This window comes from Paroedura picta, chromosome 9, assembly GCF_049243985.1.
Source record: "Paroedura picta isolate Pp20150507F chromosome 9, Ppicta_v3.0, whole genome shotgun sequence".
Classification (NCBI taxonomy): Eukaryota; Metazoa; Chordata; class Lepidosauria; order Squamata; family Gekkonidae; genus Paroedura; species Paroedura picta.
Window position 1 is genome coordinate 36918852 of NC_135377.1, and position 18793 is coordinate 36937644.

An 18793-nucleotide genomic window follows, 5' to 3' on the forward strand; every position below is an offset into this window, starting at 1 on the left:
TTCTTTTCATGGCATTATGAATGGTTATTTCAGTTTACTTGTAGGCTACAGCCCTTCCTTGAAATTTGGTTTGTACTTCCAAAAATTTGGTTTGCTTTTTACAGAGTGGGTGGAGTGAGGTGGGGTATTTGTCTTCTGATCCTGTGTTCGCCCAGCACCACAGGGGGGAAGCACGCCTGCTGGTTAGTGGGTGCTGTTCCCCGGTCCTCCCTCTCCCCCCCCCCCGGTCTCCAGCCCGAAAAAGGTTGGGGACCACTGTTCTGATCAACCATTGATGATGGCATTGGCAGAAAACAACAGGGACTACAGTTGCCAGCAGTAGGTCTCAGGCTTCAGAAGGGCAGACATCACCAGCCAAGCAAACAAGTGGATTCTGGGCCCATGTGCATTCCTTTTGAAGGGATGCATGTGAGAGGAGAGAGCTTTCCCTTCCGCCTAACTGCCTAGAGATAAGCTGTACTTCCAGGGGATTCTCGGACCCCACGTGGAGGCTGGCATCCCTAAACCTCGGGATACAATGCTACACAGTCACCCCTCCAAAGTAGCCATTTTTGCCTGCAGAGCTGGTCTCTATAGTCTGGAGATGACCAGCAATTCCAGGCCCCACCTGGAGGTCGTCTGTCCCTGGTCTGAACATATTCCTTGAAGTCTGAAAGTGGGGCCTCAAAAGTGTGTAATGCCCCCACAGCTACCTAGCATCCCCTGACCTATTGTAGGTCAAGAAAACATTGCAGAGAGCAGGTAAGATTGCCAGATTGGTGTAGATTCATCTTTTGGAATTCCACACTACCTAGGTGTACATAAACCTGACATAAACCTGTGCTGTGCACAGAGGGACCTCCTCTTAGGGTTGGCATCTTCCAAGTGAGGCTCTCTACCCCACCACCCTCACAGAGAATCTGCTATGGAGAGAGGAAGGGAAGGCGATTGGAAACTGCTCTGAGATACTTGAAGCCTGCTGGGTTATGGCGGCCCATTCCCAGTTCTCTCAGACCTCTCACAGCCCCACATCCCTCACAGATGGTCTATTGTAGGGATACAAAGGTAAAATGAGTTTGAAAACCAGTTTGAGGCTTATTTGGGTAGTAAACAGCAGGGTACAAAACTCCAGCTCTTCTAAGAAGCAACCGTGAAAGAAGCAATTGGGCACATAATATTTTATCAACAGTAAAAAAATGGAGGCAGAAGAAGTAGGGTGGACACCTGTATACTGTGACTACCCCATGTGTATTAGGGCAGGGTAACAAGAAGGGAAATGATGAATGCAGAACTGGGAAGAATTGGTTGCCATGTAATCTCACCCTAAGTTGAGTCTCAAGTCCGATTTCCCCTTCACATATCTGAAGACATGGCTGTGGAAAGCTCATCTGTAACCACTATGCCACAATTCCCAAAGGTCAGTCCTCTCCCACACTCAATGAACATTCCACACCACAGGTTCTTGACACCCATCTCTCCACACCCATGCCCTCATTTGTCTCCACACCACCACAACCTCCCACACAACACACACATTCAACCCCATGCCCTAACAGACTGGACAACTCCTCCCCTTCGTCTTCCCACTGCCAAGCTCTAGCACCCGTTGTATTCCTGGATACAACGGGCTTTGCCTCTAGTTCCTTAAAGGGTTGTTATGTGTTTATTTTTGGTTAAGTTCTGTGCTGCCTTATCCTCTCAGACTTTAAGTTGATGTTATTTATCTTCATGCCAAAGTTGGAAACCATATTTCCTTCCCACCCAACAGCTAACCTATTTTTAAATTTTCCCTCATGCTCCCCTGGCAACCTCTACTTAGGAAAACTGTGTTCCAATTGAATGGTGCTTCCCCCTAGCCCAGTGGTCCCCAACCCCCGGTCTGGGGACAGGTCCTGGTCCGTGGATCAGTCGGTACTGGGCCGCGGCTCCTCCTCGTCATCCTCCCCAGCTGCTGCCTCGGGGGCTGCCCTGCCACTTTGGTGCTCTCCAGCGGCTGCCATGGCTGGGGCTCCATCTCGGCGTGGCATTGCGCAGCTGCTACTGGCAGTGCTTCCCAGTGGGTGGCGGGATGTCAGGGGCGCCGGCGGGAAAGCAAGTGGAGCAGGGGCTCAGGTGGCGGTGGCGACATCCCTTGGCAAAACACTACCGCCATGGGCCTCAGTAAAATTGTCAAGCGTTTACCGGTCCCCGGTGATAAAAAGGTTGGGGACCACTGCCCTAGCCTATGCCTATTGACATGGTTGGGAACTTATGGGATGGCACCCAAGTTTCTCCTGTATATCTCTTCCCCCCTTTTTCTGTGGGAGTTTTTATTTGTAAATTCTAGCATGCACATTCACAGATACTGAAGTTATGCATAATGGGAAAATTCTGTTTCTGTTAGCTTTGACTGTTAGTGACTGTTTTTGAGTGTTCAGAGTGAGAGTTAGAGTGAGTCTCTTTGTTCATATTTATAAGTCATCACAACTGTCCGAATGACTGTAAATAAAATTTGATGACTATGAGTCAGTCAGAAAAATCATACCAACTAAAATGTGCGGTGTACTTCTGATGACATGCCATCCCTCTGATTGGTCCCAGAGGGAAACTCAAAGGGGCTGGCGTACCTTCAGGAAGCCCCAGGGGCCATCTCATTAACCCACACAGTTAGGTCCCTCACCCAGAGGTTTGGCCATGGCCAGCATGCCTCCTTGCCACTAAATGCTGGCATCCTCCATTGCAGGGTCTGTGCTTCTCCCTGGTCTCTCATCCACCATATGGGGCCAGGAGCTCCATCACCCTTTGCCCATGTTCCTCCTGGCTGCTGGGGCAGGTGGGAGGAAGCCAGGCACATGCTCTACCTTGGCCACACAGCACATGCTTCCTTCCTGTGCTCTGGGTCAGGCAGCAGGAGGCTGGGCACTCTCTGCCACGTGTACTACCCTCCTGCATTCTGGCCCAAGCCGCTGGAAACGGGGCATGCTCTCTACCCCGCTGGCATGATGCCCTCTGTACTCTGAGGCAGGTGATGAGAGGCTGGGCATGCTGCCCTTCTGCACTCTGGAAGGAGGAATTTATAATCCAAGATGAATATAAACAACCAATGCTTGTAGGAAGAGTGTTAGAAAAGCTAAAGCTGAGTATGAGCTTAGGCTAGCGAGAAATTATAAACATAACAAAAAAGGTTTTTTTAGTTTTGTACAAAGTGAGAAAATGGACATGGTAGGATCTTTGAGGGGACAAGAAAGTGAAATTGTAACAGGTCATCCAGAGGGACCTGACTACTTAATTCCTACTCAGTCTTCTCTTGTGCGGAGAATTTTTCTCAACATGCAAAATAATTTCACATGATGATGGATGGGAGTTTTGGCCTAGGGTCACTGTAGGGGTACTCCATAAACTAGTTTCTTTAAATGAAACCAAATCCTCTGGACCAGATGAATTGTATCCAAGGGTACTAAAAGAACTTGCAGATGTAATTTCTGAACCTCTGTCCATTACTTTTGATAATTCTTGGAAAACAGATCAGGTGCTAGATGACTGGAGGCAGGCAAATGTTGTTCCCATTTTCAAGAAGGGGAAAAAGAGTATCTGAGTAACTACCATCCCATTAGCTTGATGTCTATAGCATCAAACAGTAGGTCCTTGAGCAACTAGAGCGGATGGCTGTAATTACTAAGAGTCAGCACAGCTTTCTCAAGAACAAGTCATGTCAGACTAACCTTATCTCTTTTTGAGAAAATTACTACCTTGCTAGATTAGGAGAATGCTGTGGACATAGTTTACCTTGGTTTCTGTAAGGCTTTTGATAAGGTTTTACATGATACTCTTGTTGACAAGTTGGTAAAATGTGGTATGGATCCTATTACTGTTAGTTGCATGAAGAACTGGTTGACAGATCGCACTCAAAGGATGCTTGTAAATGGTTTGTCAACTTCTTGGAGAGAAGTGACGAGTGGAGTGCCTCAGGAATCTGTCCTGGGCCCTGTGTTATTCAGCATATCTGTAACCGCTCCTGCGGAGCGGTAGTGATAAAAGAGTAAGGACAATGTGGGAGGAGAAAGGGCGGGCCCTGTCCGGGATAAAAACTTGGAGGGAACCAACATCAGACTAAAGAGTCTGTCCCATAGGATATAATGGGGTGGGTGGGGGCACCCTCTTTGGAAAGGCGGGGAAGCGGGGATTTCCCATTGACTTGCATTGGTGATTCGGGTGTTTCAGTGTTTCGCCCAAACCCTAATCAATCTGAATTGATCAATTACAAAATCAGAACGGTCCAAATAAGGTTCATCCAAACCCAAAATGGCCCAAATCGGGCCCACCTTTCACAACCCTATAAATGCAAATATTTATTACAATACTTGTGCACATATAAAATTTATATGTGCACATGTATTGTAATAAATATTTGCATTTAAATTTGTTATATTTATACCTATTCTGCTACTGCTCAACCTTTTAGGTTCCTAACTTGTACACAGGTTGGGTTACTTTGCTCCCTCTTTTGTTGTTTCAAAACATCCCTTTGCTAGCCACGCAGGCCAGCTAATTCTCAAAACAAATTCCAATCTTAGAATGCCCAGTCTTAAAGAACAGACCTTCATACCACTCCCTTTAAGATATCAGATTAAAACATATGAAGAGATTTCATAAAGCATTGAACCACTAATCCAATTTATATTAAGCACATTCCAACTACACTCCCACAGTCAAGTCAGCTTTAAAACCTGTGTGTCAATTCTCACAATATAGCAAAACACAAACGGGTTTATGCAAACTTTCTCAAAACAATCTACAATGGCCTCATTCTCACATGACAGCAGATAATAACTCTTTAACACCAGGACCTGAAGTCCATATAAAACAATGGGCTTCTCTTAGGAACAGAAGGAAGATATGAGAAACTCTGTGCCCTTTTCCTCTATACTTGGGCCTAGGTTATCCTAAGTAGCCAAACAAAACAAATAAACAAAAGGAAGTAAAGGAAGTAAAGGTAAAGGTATCCCCTGTGCAAGCACCAGGTCATGTCTGACCCTTGGAGTGATGCTGTTCCCATTGGCTGCAGAGGAAAGGACACGCAGTAATGGGTTTAAACTACAAGTACAACGATATAGGCTTGATATCAGGAAAAAAAAATCACAGTCAGAGTAGTTCAGCAGTGGAATAGGCTGCCTAAGGAGGTGGTGAGCTCCCCCTCACTGGAAGTCTTCAAGCAAAGGTTGGATACACACTTTTCTTGGATGCTTTAGGATGCTTAGGGCTGATCCTGTGTTGAGCAGGGGGTTGGACTAGATGGTCTGTATGACCCCTTCCAACTCTATGATTCTATGATTCTATGCCCTCTAGCTGTAAAGGAAGTACAGGCACTAAATAATGTTTGGAATAAAGACTTTAGGAAAGGGAATACCACATTAGATCACTATGCTGTCTTAACCCTTTTAAGTCAGAACTATACAAAATCAAGAGAGGTAAATTGTTTGCTGCTTTCATAGATTTAAAAGCAGCTTTAGATTCAAATCCTAGATGAAAACTTTCGGAAAAGTTATTAATCAGCATTTACTTTTTCTACTGAAGCATCTTCATCATCTGTCAATTCAAATACTCTGCAGAAGGAAACTTAACAAACAAAATTCCTATTACTATTCATGTGAGTGAAGTCTGTATCCTAGCCCCACACCTATTCAACTCTTCCTTAATTATTTGCCTGATAGTTTGAGATAAGGGAATGGCTACCCATCCCTACTTGCCAAGAGTCCAACTTCAATCCTATGTGGACAATACTGCAATCTTCTAAAGACAATGGGCCTCGTATGTTATCTTCATAATTTTATGAACTACTGTAGCAAAACTCAGTTAAAAATTAATCTTGAAAAGACCAAGATCATGGTTATTGCTAAAACCCAATATAAATACTACCAACAGGTAAAAGGTTATTAAATAGAGCAGGTAAACCACTTCAAGTATTTAAGAATTAATTTTCGTTTCAACAGCAAATGGGCAAAGCATAGCGCCTCAATACTTTTAAAGCAGCAAAAGGTAAATTAGCTCTTTAGGCCAAGTTTTACCACTATAAAGGCAAAATCTGCCAGCCATTCTAAAAATGTAGAATGCTAAAATGATACCACAGATCCTTTATAGAATTTCAATCTGGGTGGATGCATTCAACCATGATCTGGAAACCACTCAGTCTTCTTTCTTTAGGCACCTATTAGAAGTTCCAAACTGCATAGCAAACAATACCCTAGTTGCAGAACTTGGTCAGCAGAGACTAGAAACTAGAGCCGGACTAGAAACTAAAGTCTTCACATGTTGATTAAAGATCCATTATCATGCCAAGCCAAACAGTTTATTGCTCAAACTTTTGGGTGATTCCTATGTTTAACAAAAATGACTCAGAAACTTCAGACAATTGGTCCTGACATTTCAGTGCTCTCAGCCCAAAAGGAAGTGGCACTGCAAAAATTGATAACCCAGAGACTGGAAGATATAGATGCCCAGTTACTAGGTTCTTCAGTAAAGTGTGTATGTTCTCCCTTGTTCTGGGAATTCCCACTTTTATGCAAAACCTTGTTGTTGCATCTCCATATTTTGGATGTAAACTCATTAAAAAGAGGGTATCTGTTAGCCTGTTTAAATATTTTCCCATCAAATACAACCAGGGGTAGACGCCAACAAATTTCTCCCTCTGAGAGACTGCCACCATGGGTGCAAAATCCCAGGCTCGCTAACTCATATACTGTTATAATGCCTGAAATTTGCTCATTACCAACCCTCACTAGCCAACAATCTGAAGAAATTAAATCTTTTGTGTAGACAAGAAACATCAGATAATGATTATGTTAGGTGAGATAGATCCTATATGCATTATGACAGTTGCCTCGATCCTGTTGGTCTTTTTAAGAGATAACCTTTTGGCAATGAGCTCTGTAACTGCATAAAATATTAATGTTGTTGTTTTTGTTCTCTTGATTCATTATACTAATTAATATTTGGAACATACAACCACAAAATGTGGTGGTATCCAGTTGCTTAAATGGCTTTCAAAGGAGAGTAGTTAAATTCATGGATCATAGGTCCAGCAATATCTTTAAGTCAAGATGGTTGACAAAATCTCTGAATTTAGGGGTACTTAAGAATATCAGTTGCTGGAGAGGGAATTAGCATAAGGGCATAAACATTTGTACCTTGTTTCAGGCTTTCTTGCGCTATGTGTTGACTATTGCGGGAATCAGAATGCAGGAGGAGATGTCTTCTGGTCTGAGCTGTTCTTATGTTCTTAAGTTATACCCTGTAATTTTGTATGACAAAAATACATACTCTGTAGGTGTGATAACAAACTACCCACTTAGTTTAATCCTGCTAAGCCTGTAACTATGCTAGTTTGGCACAGAATATCTTCATTGTGAATATCCTAATTGAATGTCATAAATAAACCATGCCTATAGGTGTGACTATTCAATAATAAATACAGAATTCACCAGAATTCATACAGCTTTTACTTCTGTCAAAGCACAGTAGTTGTTTATCAACAGTGGTAAGTGAACAGAATATTTACCAGTGAATGTTTAGTAGTCAGGGATTATTTGATGATATTTTTACTGCTGTTTGTAAAATTATCAGAAAGTCCTGTTATTATGGGATAAACTTTCACAGACTACATACAATGTGTAACTATTATTCAATGATGGTATATAATATGTTCTTATGGACAAAAAGAAATACTACTTTACACAGAGAGTATTAAAATGTGGAATTTGCTACAAGAGGATGTAGTGATGGCCACAGCAATAAACACCTTTAAAGGGGGATTAGATAGATTCATGGAAGATATGTTTATCAACAGCTACTAGTCATATATTATCTGTATTGAATTTTTGAAGCTCATTGGGTGTGGTTGAAAAAAAAAAAGCAATCTGCATCTGACTTCAATCTCCACTCTGATGCTGCTCACTTCTAAGGAGCAACCATGAAAGAAACAATTGGGCACATAATATTTTATCAACAGTAAAAAAATGGAGACAGAAGAAGCTGGGTGGACACCTGTGTACTGTGACTACCCCATGTGTATTAGGGCAGGGGGACAAGAAGGAAAATGATGTTGAATGCAGAACTGGGAGGAATTGGTTGCCATGTAATCTCCCCCTAAGAAGAGTCTCCAGTCTGATTTCCCCTTCAGATAGCTGAAGACATGGCTCTGGAAAGCTCATCTGTAACCACTATGCCACAATTCCCAAAGGTCAGTCCTCTCCCATACTCAATGGACGTTCCACACCACAGGTTCTTGACACCCATATTTCCACACCCATGCCCTCATTTGTCTCCATGACACCACAACCTCCCACACAACACACACAGTCAACGCCATGCTCTTACAGACTGTACAACTCCTCCCCTTCCTCTTCCCTTTGCCAAACTCTAGCACCCATTGTATTCCTAGATACAACGGGCTTTGCCTCTAGTATTAAATATAATATAAAACATTATAGGCATAAAGCTGATATAGGAAAGTTGCATGTTTTGAAACAGGAACTAGAACTGGGGTCCCTGACCCATGAATCTCTTCAGAATTTAGGGGTGTGCAAAAAAAAATTGTGTGTTTGTTTTAAATTCGGGTATATTCTACCTGAACAATATTGGTATATACCTATATACCCATATACCAATATCTGTAGTGGTATTCGGATACCACTACATGAAACTCTGATTGAGAAAGCCCGCCCTGTGGATTCAAGCCTATTTAGTAGCCAATCAAGCCTTAGCTGTCTGGGGGGAGAGGTTTGAAGTAAAGGCATCAAATGTGCAGGATAACGTCTCAAAAGAATCACCAACTTTCAAAAGGATTGTACCAGGGGGTCAAATTCTAGGGGCACCCAAAGAAGGTGATCTCATCCTCCATTGTTTCTAATGGGTGGAAATAGCAATGCAATAAAAGCCCAGCCCAGCAACAGGGGCAGTGGAACATTACCCAGCAGAACCAGTGCCACTGTGGCTGTGCCAATCCAAGAGCACTAAATTCACATCCGATAATCTCTGGTGTAAAAACTGGGACCTTACTGCAGGGATAAGCAGAACCAGTACAATGTTCTAGAGCCCAGCAACAGAACTCATTGCCACCCTACTAGTGCCCAATAGCAGAATGCAGTGTCCCATTGTGACTAATGCCATATCAACAGGGTTGCAGGACATAATCAGAATCCCAGCCAGGGGGAAAGGGCTTGCAAGGACAGCAGAACCATCAGTGCAATAGTGTCTGGCAGCACAACCCAGTGACAATGTGGCAGCAGTACAAACCGAACCAACCAACCAATGCCACACCAGAGAATCTCAGCAGGATTTTTTAAAGATGCCAGGGCAGTAGAAGCCCAGCAAATCACCCAAAAATTCAGGGTGAGCAGGCTCTTCTGCTAGGCCACATGAACCAAGGCCAGCCCAAAACACAGAAGTCCAGTAACATTTTGTTCTCCTCAAAAGCCAAGGGCAAACCCAAAGAACCCTTATACTCCATTTCCCCAGGGAAGGCCTCAGAAAGTGAAAGGATGGGGGGTTGTGTCCCCCTGAGTCTCCTTTGTCAGCAGGAACAGTACCTATACCAACCACTGGTGCCTCATTGGAGGCGTCTTAGCCTAGGTGCTGCAGCTGCCCTCCTTCACAGGCTCTCCTTTTCCTACCTCCCACCCCTGCAAAGAAGAATGTTTCACAGCAAATTAATTTAATTGTTTATGGTTGGTGGTCCCTGGCCTGAGAGAGGGTCGCCTGGCTTTGACCAGGGCCAGGGCCTTTTCAGTTCTCACCCCCACTTGGTGGAATGAGCTCCTGGTGGAGCTGTCTCAGTTTTGCAGAGACTGCAAGATGGAGCCCTTCCACCAAGTATATGGTTGAGGCTGGGTAGGGCCATTAACATCTTGGGGCTCCCCTTGCAAAATTGCAGCACCCACATGGCAAAATGGACCATCTGAGCTCTAGTGGAACTTGGCTTGCTGCTGATTATTAATGGGTTTTATTCTGTATTTTATAATGTTTTAACTGCATTGTGTTTATATTTTATTGCATCTGTGCTCATGTTGGAGGCCACCATGAACCAAAACCCCCAGGAGTTGTGGCATATAAGTCCAAACAAACAAGTTCTGGAGGCCTCACTTCAAGAAGGACGTAGATAAAATTGAAAGGGTACAGAGGAGAGCGACGAAGATGATCTGGGGCCAAGGGACCAAGCCCTATGAAGATAGGTTGAGGGACTTGGGAATGTTCAGCCTGGAGAAAAGGAGGTTGAGAGGGGACATGATAGCCCTCTTTAAGTATTTGAAAGGTTGTCACTTGGAGGAGGGCAGGATGCTGTTTCTGCTGGCTGCAGAGAGGACACGCAGTAATGGGTTTAAACTTCAAGTACAACGATTTAGGCTAGATATCAGGAAAACGTTTTTCACAGTCAGAGTAGTTCAGCAGTGGAATAGGCTGCCTAAGGAGGTGGTGAGCTCCCCCTCACTGGAAGTCTTCAAGCAAAGGTTGGATACACACTTTTCTTGGATGCTTTAGGATGCTTAGAGCTGATCCTGCGTTGAGCAGGGGGTTGGACTAGATGGCCTGTATGGCCCCTTCCAACTCTATGATTCTATGATTCTATGATTCTATGAAATACACAAACAAATGGTAGTTCTGCTGGTTTTTATTTGTCCCGCTGGTCTCATTGTCCTACTGCACCCTTTCATTGCTATCAAGATGAAGAACTGTTTTCATGCGGCTGTTTTAATTTCAAAATAGAAAAATTCGACCAGTTGGCTATCAAAAAAGTATTCTGGTTTTATTTGAGATTGTACCAATTTATTGAAAAAATGAATAAATTCAATTGTTAACATTCAATAGATATTAGCTTCATGTCAGTGATGTCACAATTATAGGCATAAAAACATAAATCAAACCAAAAGGGGGTCTGGATACACAAAGTTTTTTTCAATAGCCCATTTTCAGTTATTCCTTCTTCCTCAGTGGTTTTATTTTTAAATGAGTCATGTCTCAATATCATCAAATATTTCATATAAACAGTCCCTCAGGCTCAGCGTTTCATGGAGGTCACCTAACTGCTCTATGGCTGGGGGTTTCCACAGACTATCAAATTAAATAATAAACATAAATTTCAATATGTCTACCCTAATTTCATTTAAATAGCATTTTATTATTTTACCCCACAGGTAGCTTGTATTCTGCTTTCCTTTCTTCTTGTCACCTTAACTCCATGGTTTCCTTGGAACTTTCTTTTCTGCATACTGCCTATTTTGTCCTCACGTTTTGACTATTCTCTTTTACGCTTCTCTTCCATACTCCCATAGTACACAGCTCATCTTTCTCTGAAATGTTGTCAGGTTTGATCAATTAATTCTCTAATTAGCATTGTCTCATTTTCTGCCAATTTTCTTGGCCTATTCTCTAGCCAGCATTCCATTCAGGTTTCTTCTCTTTCTTCTACAGGCCCTTTTCGGTCCTAGCCCCAAGAGAGCCAGCTTGGTGTAGTGTTTAGGAATGGGGACTTCTAATCTGGCGAGCCGGGTTTGATTCTGAGCTCCCCCACATGCAACCAGCTGGGTGACCTTGGGTTCATCACACCACTTATAAAACTGTTCTGACCGAGCAGTAATATCAGGGCTCTCTCAGCCTCACCCATCTCACAGGGTGTCTGTTGTGGGGAGAGGAAAGGGAAGGCGGCCATAAGCCGCTTTGAGACTCCTTCGGGTAAAGAAAATAGGCATATAAGAACCAACTCTTCTTTTTCTTTTACCTGGTGGAATGAGCTCCCAGAGGAGCTGCGAGCCCTATCTCTACCATAGAAGCTTGCTGGCTGAACTTGATCTGATCACACACAAACTCACTTCTACGTTTTTCATCCTATACACTTCTGATTTTCCTGTTTCTTAGACCTCTTAAATTCCAGTATTTCTTTCTCAGCCTGGATATTTAATTCCCATCAAACTGATAATTTTTGCTTTTCTCACAGAAGGTTGACTTCAAAATGTTCAGTTCATAGAACAATTGTACACTCTATGCAACCACATAACCTTTAACTAATTAATCAAGCACGGTACTTACGTTATACTTGTGGTATGGAAATTACTTCTCCTTTCCACAACTCTGGTTGTAGGATATAAAATACCACAAAATGAATGTTTCTTTAAGAAATGTGAGTGCACCAGTGCTATGATTAAATTACTAACTGAAGTTTTCATCTATTTCTGAAAACATGAAATGATTAAAGACAAGCACATCTCTGTAAAGGAAGTGTTTTATAAAGTGGGGGGCACTGCAGAGAAAACCCTGCTCCTACTATGACAGGAACTCTTAAGTAGTACTTACTAGTCCATCTGAAAACTTGATTTTTCTATCCCATCGTGATTTCTTCTGCTGAATATTAATTAATCTTATTTCCCTCAAATTTATGTATTCTTCTGGTATCTATACTGGTATCTATTTTGTCTCTATTTAGGTTATGAGGTTATTGGCATGAAAAATCTGCCAGAAGGACTGGGATTATTATTTATTTCCATGGAGTTGCTATTGTAGACTATGCATTCCTGATAGCTAGAATATATATACAGAAAGGAAGACTTATCCATTCCGTGTTTCATCACTTACTCAGTCGAATACCAGGTAGTCTATACTGAATGTACAATTAGGATTAGAACCAGTGGGACCAGTGATATTCACAGGGGGAATTGCTGTCCTATCACTGTCACTGCTGGGCTGGTGCAACTCCCAGACATCTCTTTGCTGCAGCCACCCAGCTCTCTTATGATCAGCTTGGGGATAGTGACAGTGGCATTTCCTTCTCTGAGTAATTTTTTTTAATGGTATGGTCCATGTTGCAGCATGTCCGCAAACCTACATTTTCAAAGATGAAATAAAATAAAAAAAAAAGTGTCCACAGTCTTTTTGAGATCAGGCAGGCATGGGTCTAGTAGGAATCGTTATGCCTGCCATTTTTGTCATTATTGTACTGTGGTATTTGTGCAATAAAATCAGAGTCCAGTAGCACCTTTAAGACCAACAAAGATTCATTCAAGGCATGAGCTTTCGAGTGCAAGCACACTTCCTCAGATTATTGTATTGTATTATTGGTGAGATGGTAATCTTGCCGTCCTATGTTTTAATGTGTTTATTCTGTTGTGAACCTCCACAAGCCAGCCGATCTAGAGGTGGGGAATGAGCTAGGAAATGGGAGGTGGGTGGGTGATCAGGCTGCATTCTCCCAATCATACAGGGGTAAATTCTTGCTTCATACAATTTTGAAGCCGTTACAAGGTCCAATGGTAAAGAGGTTGTTTGGAAAGTTTAGCAAGACCAGTTTTACTATTTCTGTAGAGGATATGCCTCTCTCCTTCTCCATCACTACTATTTATAATTGTTAATAGGTTTTTAAAAGAAATAACTATAATGACATAGTTCTTTTCATGTTTTTAACAGACAAAAGCTGCAATGGAAAATCTTCGACATAAATACCAGGAAAGACCAGGACGTATTTTACATGCCCTATTGGGACGTTTTAAAAAATCTCATAAAGTTAACTAATCTTTATAAATGTTTTGTGAATCTTTCATATCCTATGTAGTGACAATGTGCTTGCAGTGAGAAATGTTTGGGAGTATCATGTATGATTTAAATATATAACTTTCTGGAGTCTTATTAAATATGGAACACATTCTTATTCATATGATTTTCCAGGGGAAAATATTATTTTTAGTCAGTTAGATTGGATTGTAATAACTCTGTCATATCATAATGAACATTTTTTCCTTGATAAATGTCTCATTGTATTCTTCTCAAATGGAGGAGAAGGACCCATTTAATGAAGAAGGACCAAAATGCACTTTGAAAATATTTCTGTCTAGGCCAGTGGTTCTCAACCTTCCTAATGCCAAACCCCTCATGTTGGGGTGACCCCCAACCATAAATTATGCAAGTGTTCTTTCTTAGAAATTAAACTGAAACTGACCAATGGCATGAAGATCCATTGTTCACGATTGTATATAAATCTGGTTTTTTTCAGGGTTTCTCAGTTCAATTCTGCCTCTTGTCCCACCATGCCAATCTCGCCCTTTTCTGCTGCTTCAGACAGATGAATGTTCTATCTCGATCCACCCCACAGGCTGTTGTGTGGATGGCGCCCCTCCCCCCCGTCCAAGCTGCTTGCTCTGTTGTGACCCCTGTGAAAGGGTTGTTTGATCCCCTAAGGGGTCCCAACGCTCAGGTTGAGAATGACTGATCTAGGCCAAGTTCACTGGGTGAACCAAGTTGTATGGATGCTTTCCAGTTGGATTTCAGGCCTTGTTATGAGACTGAAATGGCCTTGGTCACCCTGGTTGTTGACATGCTCTGGGAGATGGAGTGTGACTCTACTGATTCTCACCTATCAGGCAACAGATACAAGAGAACATGACTAGAAGAGGAAAGTAGGGTCATACCACAAGTCCTTTCCAGGTGGAAGCCTGCTATTTGCATTTCAGAGAGATCAAGAGCTGTTGGTATGAACAGTTGAGTGCAGGAGCAATGAAGTATTATAGGCACGCCCATGAAATAGGTCAATCAGTATTACCTTTTATAATAGCTCTTTGAATACCATGACGATTCATTCAATCTGTTTGTTTTGATAAAGGGTATCGGACAACTTTGGTGAAATTAACATTGGGCCAGATGATAGTTTTAACAACTTCTGTTTCGCACAAGGTTCTGACATTGTGAGGTTGTAAGCCCACAAGGGGGCAGGCAAGGTATTTCAGAAGATCGGACACTAAAATTACATAGATTGGAACATCCTGCTTACAATCAATTGCATTAAATTTACGCAGTAAATTGCAACCTTTATGAATTAACAAGGGAAGTAGGGGAAACCAAGACATAGCTTGTTACTTTATATAGTCCTAAAGAAACAGAAATTGGTACAGACAGAACATGAGGAATCACAAAAGCAGAAAACAACACTGTGTTGGGCACAATGAAAACTTATTTTGTTAGTATGCTGATTGATCACAGCTTTGTATCTATATTGTCATTATTGGTGTTGTTTTCATATTTAGTAGATGTTTGGAGAACTTCCTTTGAAGAAGACAAGGGGCAAGATTAATTGGTAGAATTGGCAGACTGAAGAAGAATAATCAAAAGAGACTTTTTATCCGGTATTCTGTACTTTTATTATTTGGATGCCATTTCTGATCTACATTTGCAACACCTGAGTGTTTTGTCAGAAGAACTCTGAGAAGTCCATTGTCTTATTACTATTATGTTACATGAGGGACGAAGTCCGTTGCATTCAGGAATACAGCAGGTTGCATTCAGGAATACAGCGGGTGCTAGATTGGGGTGGTGGTGGTAGAAGAACTCTGTGGATAGCCTCTCTTTCCCCCCAAAACCTGGAAAGGCAGCAGGCAGCTTTTAGGATGGTGTGGCCCTGGCTGCGGCCAGGTGGCTCAGTCATCTAGGGGTGAGGCACCCTCCTCGGAAGCCCCAAGATCCAGGAGCCGGAGGTTCCTGGGCAGGGAACTCACCAGCAGGGGCTGCTCTCACACAGCAGGAATCTGCAGCCTCTGAGGGAAGAGGAAGGAGGAGGGGGTGGTCATGGGTGGGGGCCATAAGGTGATTGAATAGAATAGAAGAATAGAATAAAATCATAGAGTTGGAAGGGGCCATACAGGCCATCTAGTCCAACGCCCTGCTCAACGCAGGATCAGCCCTAAGCATCCAAGAAAAGTGTGTATGCAACCTTTGCTTGAAGACTGCCAATGAGGGGGAGCTCACCACCTCCTTAGGCAGACTATTCCACTGCTGAACTACTCTGACTGTGAAATTTTTTCCCTGATATCTAGCCTATATCGTTGTACTTGTAGTTTAAACCCATTACTGCGTGTCCTCTCCTCTGCAGCCAACAGAAACAGCATCCTGCCCTCTTCCAAGCGACAACCTTTCATATACTTAAAGAGGGCTATCATGTCCCCTCTCAACCTCCTTTTCTCCAGGCTGAACATTCCCAAGTCTCTCAACCTATCTTCATAGGGCTTGGTCCCTTGGCCTCAGATCATCTTCGTCACACTCCTCTGTACCTTTTCAATTATATCTACATCCTTCTTGAAGTGAGGCCTCCAGAACTGCACACAGTACTCCAGGTGTGGTTTGACCAGTGCCGTATACAATGGGACTATGACATCTTTGTGATTTTGATGTGATGCCCCTGTTGATACAGGTCAAAATGGCATTTGCCTTTTTTACCGCTGCATCATACTGACTGTTCATGTTTAGTTTACAATCCACAAGTACCCCAAGGTTGGCCACTGGATTGGCTGGCCACTGGATAGACAGTCAAGCTGGTTGGAGGAGAAGGCACTCAGGGGCGGGACAGCCACCCTGAGTGGGTGTTATGTGTCACTTAAGCCATGAGACCAGGCTCCTCCTCCAATTCCTTACCAGAAATAGTAAGTGGAACAGATGTGGTTTGGGGAATTTTTTACAACTCTAATCATTTGTATTTGCCCAACACAGTGTTGTTTTCTACTTTTGTGATTGATATTTTTCACTATGTACCTTCCTTCTTGTTTCACATTTTGCATTAGGCATTTGGCTTATTTAAGGGGTAAATTCCTATTATATAGATATATATCGAGTTTATATACTTGAGGAATAAAACATCATTAGGTAACATTGCTAGGCCTGTTTACATCTTAAACGTGTATGTTTTTCATAACTGGAGAGATTTTAGAGATTTTGTAGTTAGTTAGCGGACATTGTCCTGAGAGGAGCAAACATAGTTCTGGATGATCTTTCAACAAGTATGAGTATAATGGAAGGTTTAGCTCCATTAATAATATGATAAGACCATATACAAGAAGATAAAAATACATCATTAATAGTAAAGAAACTGCTTAATAATGTTATTAAAGCTTGTCCTCATTCAAAAATACAGCCCAGATTTACACTAAGAGATTTGTTGTCATGTGGGACAAAATTGCAGGTTGGTCCTCCTAACATAAGCAAGGTTTAGAATCCATAATAGAAGTCATATTAGCTGTTAAACACTGTTGTAAAAGTTGTTAAACTTACATACACAGCCCAGGTTTACACATGAGATATTCATTAGCATGCTAGATTAAGCAAAGCTTAGAATCCATAAAATGTAATATTAGCTGTATGTCATTAAAAAAGAGCCTCTTGTGGTGCAGAGTGGTAAGCAGCAGAAATGCTGTCTGAAGCTGTCTGTCCATGAGGTTGGGAGTTCAATCCCAGCAGCTGAATCAAGGTTGACTCAGCCTTCCATCCTTCCGATGTTGGTAAAATGAGTACCCAGCTTGCTGGGGGGTAAAACGGTAATGACTGGGGAAGGCACTGGCAAACCACCCCGTATTGAGTCTGCCATGAAAACGCTGGAGGGCGTCACCCCAAGGGTCAGACATGACTTGGTGCTTGCACAGGGGATACCTTTACCTTTACCTTTTATGTCATTAAAAGTGTGGTGTGGTTTATTAGCCAGTATGAGAACTTGGAGGCTTGTTCTGATAGTATTATTGGAAGGCTTATCCACAGTAAAAAGTATTCTGGACTTTTTATCCAGAATGTCGTCTTTGTACTTTTTATTATTTGGATGTCATTTCTTATTTACATTTGCAACACTCGAGTATTTTGTCAGAAGAACTCTGGGGAGTCAATTGTTTTATTACTATTGTGTTACATGTGGTTTGGGGAATTTTTTTACAACTCTAACGTACTATGTGGCATGACTGCTCCTACTATCAATCATTTGTTTTTGCCCAACACAGTGCTGTTTTCTGCTTTTGTGATTGATGTTTTTCACTACCTTCCTTGTTGTTAGAACATGAGGAAGCCAGTCCAGTGTCAGATGTAATAGGAACTGATGCCTTCTACTGACAAACCATTGTGTAGGAGGCACCTGTATTCAGTAGACAAGGAAAAGAATGAAAAGAAATGCTCAAGGTCACAAAAGGTCAGTCAGCTGTGCCACATTGTATGTTGGCTCTGGGAAAACAGATGCTAGGAGTTGCACACCTGCATCCTGCTGATTCTGCTGGAACTGATCTGTTTGTCTCTTCCTAGAATTGCTGGTAAAATGCCCCCAAATTTCACAATAATGGCAAACTTTCAATTGTCTATTATTGGGGTGCACTCTGTTGTGAAAGTGGGTGTCATTGAAACCCATTAATTTTTCACAAATCTTGCTTTATAGTCCTAAATTTGCAAAGCCATAAGTAGCTGCCTGTAAACTGCCTGTAAAATCTTATTGGTTGGCCTATTAGGGTATTGCAAAACAGAAAGCTTCATTGTCATAGTCAGTCCAGAGTGAAGATCTTCTAGAAGGCGGTTGGTATGAATTCAGAATTTGGGATTGTGAATCATTATCATCAGGATCAAATTGAGGGACTTGAATTTTCAGCCTGTAGAAGAGGAGGCCAAGAGGGGACATGATTGCTCTCTTAAAGTATTTAAAAGGTTGTCACCTAGAGGAGGGTGCTTTGGCACCCAAAGCGGCTTGTTTCTCCCGGGGCAGAGAGCACTGCACCGTGGGGGGAGGGGAGGCATTGGCGTTAACGCACCGGCGGGCACACACACGCAGGCACGGAGCTCCGCTGGCGCACCTGCGAGCACACTGATGCCCGTGCCTCCCCTCCTCCCGTGGCACGGCACTCACTGCGCCAGGAGAGACCAGCCACTTTGGGCACCGAAGTGCCCAACCCTAGTTGTCACCTAGAGGAAGGCAAGGAGTGGTTCCTGTTGGCAGCATAGTACCCGCAGTAATGAGTTTAATGTGTAGAATGGTATTGGCTAGATATCAGGAAAAATATTTTCACAG

The 18793-nt window shown here is 42.5% G+C and overlaps 1 protein-coding gene across 1 annotated transcript in view; it reads right to left on the reverse strand.

Moving 5' to 3' along the window:
* Window positions 1-18793, reverse strand: part of LOC143844769 (DGAT1/2-independent enzyme synthesizing storage lipids-like) — a 200683-nt gene that overhangs the window by 43245 nt on the left and 138645 nt on the right. The window lies entirely within an intron of this gene.